Source organism: Pinus tabuliformis, chromosome Q (assembly GCF_031772625.1).
Source record: "Pinus tabuliformis cultivar Carrire ecotype Pingquan chromosome Q, CPIR1, whole genome shotgun sequence".
In the NCBI taxonomy this organism is placed as follows: Eukaryota; Viridiplantae; Streptophyta; class Pinopsida; order Pinales; family Pinaceae; genus Pinus; species Pinus tabuliformis.
The window spans coordinates 1,061,521,169-1,061,530,737 of NC_142296.1; positions in this window are offsets into that span (position 1 = coordinate 1,061,521,169).

Here is a 9,569-nt window from a genome sequence, read left to right on the forward strand (position 1 = left end):
TCAAAAAAATTATATTAAAAGAATAGTATAAGGACACCACCATTTGATGTTATTACCCATGATAATGTGGATGACCTCCCTCATCCACTTAAATTTAGTTCACTTCCTAGCCCTTGTGAACACGTTCAAATGATCCTAGACCATGAACTTTGTTTCCTTGGAAATCACATAGATACCCCTCTTCATTGAGAAGGTACACTAATCACCTCACTATGTTGTTGATTTGAGAATGTAACCACATCGGTTCACCAGAATTCCACTGCATAAGCTTGAGATAGTCACTAGTTATATTTATTCCATTAATACAATATTTAGTAGAGAGTGCCTCTAAAAATAAAATAAATTATTATGAGCTCTACGTTTATGAGAACCCATGTATTGTCCCATGGTATTCATGTGGAATATAGCCTATGCAAACCTCTTTTAGAATGAAAAGAGATTTGATCCCTCTCGGCGCTTAGTAGATCCAAAGTTAAGATGGATCTACGCTGGTAAGTAAGGCAAAGTGAATGCAATGTTGGAAAATGACCTTTTATGAGAGTACTTTAAATATTGTAAAATATTTTTTATAATTAAAAGTATTATTTTAATTTAATTTCAATTAGTTGAATAATTCTATGTTAATTAACTCAATATGACTTCAATTTTAAATAGTCGAACAATTTTATATTCTATATCAACTAATTTAATATTGTTCTATGTAATTGAATATTTCTATGTTTACATGTATAGACATGTTGATTATAAAATAAGGCTTCCAAAATTTTAATTTAATTATAAATACTTATTAGACGGATAGTAAAGATTTAACCTTCACACAATGTTCTAGAATATTCTCATGATTAGGAATATTATTTTTTTTTTTAAATGTATATATATTAAGCTATATATTAATTCTTTTTATAATTAATAATAGTAGTAGTAGTAACCATGATGTTATATTTTAGTTACTTTTAATTATTATTTTTATTTTAGTCGTGTGAGATGTATTACAAAGTGTTTTGATGCTTAGCATTAATTGATGTCCATTAGCAATTATTAGACATTTACATGTAGTGTAACTAATGTATGAAATGATTTTTTTCTAAGTACTTTTTCTACTAAATTTTGCCCAAAAAATAATAGAGATTTTTAAGAATCATAAGTTTTAGTTGTTTAATCAATAAAGTTCGGGTGCCTCAAGGGTCTTTTAGGGTGTTGAATCTATTTTTGCATTTAAAAATGCATTGTAAACAACAAAAAATCACAATCTTGTTTAAAATTATATTGGTGAATTTTAAACAACAAAAAAAGTCATTTCTCCTATTAATTAGACAACTCCCTCTAATTTAATAAATCATTTTATCTATTAATTAAATAACCCTTTTTAATTTTATATAACTAAACTAGTAAACTATTTCATCTATTAATTAAATAATTACTCTAATAAATACATTAATAAGTAATTTAATCTATTAATTAATTAGACAACCCCACTAGTATTGAATTTGTTAAAATTTTGTAAATAGAGTATTTTGTCAATAGAAATTTATAAAATTAGTTTAGTTCTGCTACACCTTGACATCGAGATATCTCTTCTATGAGAAGACAGATTCTATGAGAGGACAGATTTTAGTTTTGTAAACAAAAAAACTAGTGAGTCATAATAATTATATGCCAAAATCATGTTGCCTAAAATTGTCAGTTTACGGTCTATTATTATTCATCCATTTTTTCCTCATGTCTTGTTAATTTGATAGAATTCTCTACCCTATACTGTGAACAATATTAATCTCACTCCAAGTATAGTGAAGCAGTGAAGCCACCGCCCCCTTTGATGTCTGCTACCATTTGATCATAAATTCACTCACAATTTATTCATTTATCTCCTGGAGCTACAACCCCCTTTCTTGTGCTCTCTACCTCCCTATGTTGTGGACAATATTATCTCACTGTGAAGCCAATGCCCTTTGTGAGTGTACTATTGCACATCACTAAATGAATATTACTTGCTTGATCCTGGAATTTTAAATTTATTCATTTTATGGAAACCATGGTTGCATGCTATGAGTTTCTTATAGCTAAATCTTAACTATGAATATTGAGTGAGGGGAGGTGTTTGACTATCAATCCACACCTGAACATGGCACAGGCCTGATCAAGAAGCCATGTATCTCAATAGGAGAGCAGTCCAATAACAAAAGGCAGGTTAGGACTTGATCCTTGTTTGGTTTTTTAACCAGCCCAAATTATATTTCTTCCACTGCAATAGATAGGCAGGTCAGGACTTGATCCTTGTTTAGATTTTTAACCAGGACAAACTATATTTCTTCCACTGTAATAAATAGTCTTTCAGTGTTATTAATCAATTTTTTATAAACATTTGTGCTTAGCTCGCAAACAAAACTGCTTTACAACCAACCAAGCTGTTGTTGGCTTTTCAATGTAGTGAATGCATAGAACCATAATGTTGTTAGCGTTTCAAAGCAATAAAACAACCTAGGTTGTAAGCCAAAATGTTTCTGTGACAAGAAAAAGATACAATCCATCCAAAATCCACATCATAATGTGGTTACAACCAAAAACATATGACACCCCTATTCTTTATGGCCCTGAGAATCTTGTAAGATTTCTACATTATAATAGACTATAGATGTTCCTTCTAAAATGGATTTTGGCTACAATGTCGCACACATTATGAAATAAAACAACCTAGGTTGTAAGCCAAAATGTTTCTGTGACAAGAAAAAGATACAATCCATCCAAAATCCACATCATAATGTGGTTACAACCAAAAACATATGACACCCCTATTCTTTATGGCCCTGAGAATCTTGAGTGCCAAAACTCCCCGAGTTACCTTCTTGAGCCAGGTAGGTTGGCCTACCTGTCAAGGGTTGATTGCTGCCATATGATTGAGTCCAATTTGTAGCTTCCAACCATTGAGGTATTGAGTACCCATACGTCACATTTGCACCACTGACCCCTGCATTAAGTGGAGGTGTGTAATGAGCATACATAGAATTGACACCAACTCTGGTAGGAATAAGGAAAGTGGATAAACCCTCAGTTTGATAGTGAGGCACTTGAAGGTTTATGACATCTTGGAATAGTGGTGTATTATCTGCAATGGAGTCCAATGAGTTTGAAATAATCCTGGTTTCATCAGCTATTCTTGTATCATTGTCAACCATATTGATCATCCCTTGTTCCTTTTCAAGAATTTGTTGTGCCTTTCTTGATTCCTTTTCCTGTCTTGCCATTTGTTTTTGTTGGTCCTTAACTTGCCTTGCTTTATCTCTTTCAATCCTTTCATCTGCTCGACGTTGCGCTACAACAATCCTTGCTGCCTTCTTCTCCTTGACTAGAACCTTCTTTTTCTGTTTTAATTCTTACATTTCAAATTTCTTTTTTTCAGACTCAACTAACATGTTTATATAGTCCTTTGACGTGAGTAATTGTGAGCTTCGGCCCAAATGAAGACTACCTGGTGCACCTTGCTTTTTTTTCATTGATACTCTCTCTACTGGTAGCTTTAGGAACCAGCCAAGTATCTTCTCCACCCCTCCCACCTGCATGTCATTTCTTGGTACTTCCCTTTCAGTATCTGATGGAACTGATTGAACTATATCATTATCTTCATTTGATGCCTCATTATGTGCTTCATCTTCTTCCATTGATCTATTGTCCACAAAAAAAATTTACAATTTCACTGTTCAATTCTGCTGGTTGTGAGGGCATGTTCATGCTTTGTTCATTGGTTGCTGAGACACTATGTGCATTCATATTAATCATTGCTTCTGCTAGCCATGAATGTGGCGTTACTTGGCTTGGCAATGTCAATTGGTCATTGTCAACTGCATGTTCAACAATGTCATTAACAATATCAGCAACAAGAGTTTCATGTTCTTGAGTTGGTGGAACGATCTCCATGTTACTGCGAATTTGTTCATGGTTATACTGTGTTTCACATACAGTTTCATCATATAAGTGTCCTTGAGAGAGGGAAATCATATTACCAGCTGCAACAACATCATCTTGGTCATCTACTTCTTGCACTTCAACGCCTATTTGGGAATTCCCTTCTTCCTGACCATCCACATGAAACGCTTGGCTACAACCAGTATCATACATAAGAGCATCAAAGTTCAGTGTCCAGATTCCTATCCTCCTAAAGCCAGCCTTGATATTTGATGGTGTCAAAGCCCTTTTAAAAGCTTTACTTGCAAGCTCTGCTAGCTCGAACCTTTTCACCTCAACCATTGGATTATTTGCCATCCATGTAGCGACCTGAAATAGTTCTTGAAAGGGCCAAACACACTAACATCAAGGGGTTTCAGTCTGTGAGTGGTATGAGCAAGCAATGTCAACAGGTCGATTCCCAAATTGTTTGCTTCCTCAATTGTTTGTACATCCATGTGGCTCCCATGGCCATCTAATATCAATAGGTGTATGTTATTAGGCGAGACGCCACCTGGTAACGATGCAGCAAATTGAAAAAGCCAACTTAAAAACAGTTCTTTAGTCATCCATGCACGGGGATGTGCAGCCATGCATGCACCTGATTCATAGTTTTGTATATAGTTTTTCAGTTGATTTTTACCTTTAAATAGATAAAATCCTGGGGTTGAAGTAGCAATTGCATTGAGACAACATAAAATAGTTATCCACTCACTACACTTAGGAAAAATCTTTGGCACATTTCGGCTCCGTCTCTTGGCATTTACCTGCATGTCACAATTCCTCCCTGCCTATAAACCTATTTCATCATAGTTCCATATATGGTCTGCTCCATAAGAATGTTTATCGTAAGCACTAGAAAGTGTGTCATAGAACTTTTGCACAACTGCAGGGCGCAAATTTAATGCTCTGTCTCTGTCAAGGCCCTCAACAGTACGCAATACAAGTTTTGTATGCCTTTTTTTTAATCCGAACCACCATGATTTACCAGGAAACCCATCTTTGAATGGGTTTGGCCTCCCTTAACAGATTTGAGCAACTATGGATTTGAGTTGTATCAACTCTAGCCCATGTCCCAATTGGGCCATCTCTTTACACCGCTCAACCACCTCGGCCTCCTCCTCCTCAGTCATAATTGTAAGAGGCCCTCTACATTTTGTATGAGTCAGTCCATTTATCCAATAATGTATTGATGAGGGAGGAATACCATGTTTTTTTGCATATGCCCGAACTGAGTATCCATTAAACTCTATGTCATCAATTGCAACTAACATTTCTTCTTTTGTCCATCCTCTTATAGCACTGATCTTTTTAGTTGAACTTGCCCCTTGGACTGTTGTTGATGGTGGTTCTGTGGCTGATGCTATGTTAACATCAGCTTCAGTCGCATGGTCATCCTCAACAATGTTCCTTGGGGCATTGTTGACATTGACATCACCTGTCCTGTCCTCATCAGACGATGTGCATCGCAGCTACGCACCCCTTGTCACTCTCCTGCCACTTCTCCTTGTATGAGCAACATAACTACCTTTTGCCATAGATGCAACAACCTGTAAAATTATTGCATGCATTTAGATAAGAATATTTGTAAATTATGCTTTCATACAAGGCAAAAATACTTCTGCTTTATTACAGGAAATTATCAACATGTATGTTAGTATCCTTGAAAAATCAAATATATAGAATCATTTTGTTGTATGTCTTCAAAATTATTAGGGATTGTTGTTTTGATAACTTGTCTTTACACTTAAAATACCATGACTGTATTGATTGGTTTTGTTATGCATTTCCAAACATAGCTCTTGTTCGGTTTGACTACATAAAATATTGTTTTGTTGTTTTGTTGTTTTGTTGTTTTGTTGTTTTTTGTAAGGATGCACTTCTCCAGAAATGGATCTCTGGCTATCAAGGAGTTATCATTGGCCAAACCAAGCATGGTATTTAATTTTACCAAGGCTCCAACTTGAGTCCTCCTGAAGCACTCTTGATCACAACTTTGCCACCATAACAAATTTTTTCCTCATGTCACTTACAATTGAAGTTTCTAGTCATGTAAACATTCATTTCAACTACAACTCTGATTTGCATCTTGTCTACATATATAAGAGAGGCCATGCCTTTTTCTTAAATCAGGAAAGCATATTATCAATTTGTAAAGTTTTGAGTAATTATTGACCTCATATATCAAATTGGATAAAGTGAATAGGAGTAATGAGGGTGCAGTTTGCCATATTTGCAATAGTTTGAGGCTAGTTGTGGCTTATTTGTGGTCCTTCATTCTGATAGGTTTCCCCTTGTGTACAACAACCTTCCAATGGGTCCCTTCCACTGCATCTTGTTCATTTGTTTATGTTATTTTCTCCCTTTTACATTGTTTTGCTTTATTTCTAATCATATTTCAAGAATGATCTAAACCCCCTTTTCCTTTTCTCCTTTCAACTTTTTCTTCAATTTATTTTGCAGGTCTTGTTTATGCTACCATTAGTCTTGATGATGTTTATTGCTGGCCTCATACAAGGTTTTCGGTTCCAACACAGAAAGTTGTATTTTAATACTTGACCATTAATTAAGCAACTCATCTAAAGCTTCTAATCTATATTACAGCCAACACAAGGACAATAAATCTATGCTTATCTTCCAATTGGGCCATAGTTTTTGTTTCTTATTATAAAATTTCATTAAGCTTTTGTTAAAAATGATTCTCAGAAAGAAATTGCCTTGTGAAATTATGGTTAAACAAATTTCAATTGAGTTGATCATCATGTTCCTACATATTTTTGCATGATGTCTATATTTGTGTAGACATTTTTTATAAGTATTGGAAGGATTTTCCAAGACTACCTGTGGTTTGCACAAAATTGGAATTTGTTTTGTTGCTCTTCTCATACATTCTTAAATGTATTTGTCATTGTTTTATTGAGTTTCATCATGTAAGAGATACAATATGTCACCGATGCATATGAATCAAGCATCAATTGAGAATTTGGATTTGCATTCCAAATTATTAGCATATGACAATAAAAACTCTTAGACCACGTATATTGGCCTTCTCTCTTGTAAAAGTGTCAATTGATTTAAATTACTAATTTCATTGTTGTATTCATTCTCTGTTAAATGCAGGTTTTCTAAAAACCCATCAAATATGTATATCTCACTATAATTTCCATGTTCTAGTATTTAAAATGTCATTCTGCATTTACTTTCAAGGTGTCATTGTTGCACCCTGTTGGTTCAAGTATTGTTGTTTTTCTCATTAGATGAATGGGGAGATTGAACCTATAGAAAACATTTATCTTCATCCTGTATGTCCTCGTATAAAAAGGTATAAGATGATAGTGTACCGCTTCAAAAATAAAGCGGTATAAGATTTGTAAAAATAATTTTAAAATGGAAAATTTTCTTGTCGGGCACATCAATACGTCTATAAGTCTGAACATAGAAATAGAAGAATTGTGAAATAGAACTGTAGGTTGTGTGTTGATTTTCATGAAACTAAAATTGTAAGTGAAACTGAATCTGTAAGAACTGAAACTGTAAGAACTGTGATAAATGAAAATAGAACTGTAAGAAAAATGTGTTGTAATTGATATAACTAACCTAGATATACTGGCAACTGTTCTGTGATGTTTTGTCTTCAAGGTTGCTGAATAGTTTGAAAGCATAACATGCAACTTCAACAGTGGTTGAACTTCTTTTATAGTTTTTGGCACTTGAATTTAATTGGTGGACATGGATGGACATGGATTGCAATGGCTTCATTTTGAATGTGTGGTCTGGATTTAATTTGATGTGATCTAATGGTTGGGAATTTGTTATTTGTTGATCCATGTGCTTTGATTTGTTTTAATGAGAAATAGAATGAGTTGGGTGTCATTTATTGAAGTTATTGGGTTGAGTGTCATTTATTGAACAAAGTGGGTTTAAATGTTATTGGGTTGGGTGTCATTTATTGAACATAGGGGGTTTAGTTGTTGAACAACACGGCAGTTATGGCTGACATACATTCACTTTTATTATGTGCAGGTATGGATATTTATTTGGGATACAAAGCTTCAATTCTGATGAGTGGGGGTTGAAGTGACTGCTACTTTGTACTTCTGGAATAAACCATTTTGGAAGCATTTATGGTTTTATCTGTTTTCTAGTTGGGTCAATATGGTTTGCACTCTTAAGTATTAAGATACTATTTATGGACAGTTGTGGGCCTAGTGAATGTATTGGGAAATTTTGGACATAAATTAATACTTATTTATACTTAATGTTATTTATCTTTGTTTAAATATTGGTTGCAAATGTCTCAATTTCTGGTGGTTTGGTGGGACCAGTACTATATCAATTACTGGTCTGCACAACATTAGACATCTCTCCCCTATTCTGATACGGTGGGCACTTGTGTATTCTCTGTAGTGACACATGTTAAAAACTACCACCTATGTGTTGTCACATCCCCATTGCACCCCATGTTACAAGGCCTTTTAACTGTTGATTCTTGATATTAGTAGGTCGTCATTTAGGGGATTGAACAACAATTGTGTCGGCTACATCATAGATTATTAAAGAAAATCTATTTAAATTTTAAAATACGCAATACTTTTAATGTTGATTGCCAATGTAATCAACTAATAATATAGGATTACATTATTAAAGAAAAAAAAAAATATTTAATACTTGTAATGTTGATTGACAATTAAATCAATTAATAATATAGGATTACATTATTAAAGAAAAAAAATTATTTTAATTTTAAAATACTTAATATTTTTAAGGTTAGTTAATTTACTATAAAGCTTAATAATTGTTTGATTGAAATCTCAACAAAGACTCTCATATTCAAAATCTCAAAAGCTTGATTTAATTTCTAATACTTTTGTTTTGAGGATGAACCATTTTTCAAAAGTCAATTAAATAACACTGATGTAATTAATCGGAAAGACATGCTTACTACAAATTCAAAATCTCAAAAGCTATTTAATTTTTAATATGAATCCAAAATCTCAAAAGCTTGATTTAATTTTTAATACTATTCTAAACTATGTAGAGAAAAATCTATTTAAATTTTAAATACATAATATTTTTAATGTTGGTTTACTCATTATAAAGCTCCAATAATTCTTTGATGGAAATATGAATAGATGCTCTTATACTCAAAATCTCTCCTTTTTTTTGGTAAATTTGTCCAAATGCTTTGATTGATAACTAAAAATATTATATGAGATATTACAGTAAAAGCTCTTCAAAATTTCAACAACTCCATAATAAGATGAGTTCACCATACCAAGTCCATAAAACAGAGCACAATAGACAAACTTTTAACAAAAAATGACCAAGGTGACTCCACCATATAGCAACTTAAACTAGTATGAACATTTGAACCGTAAACAAACTAAAAACCATATAGTGTAGTAAGATTTAAGTAGAAACGCAAGAACATTTAGGTTCCTTCCACCTTGAAGATTGTAATTGCTTGCGTGATGAACATTTAGTCGAGAATGATAACCGACGAGCGCATTTAGTCGAGAATGATAACTGAGGAGCACAGGGAGACGTTTGCATGTAAATTGTTCAGAGGTAAATCAAAATTTGCATGAATAGTATTGAGAGACATAACATTGATAATTGTTGCTTCTTCC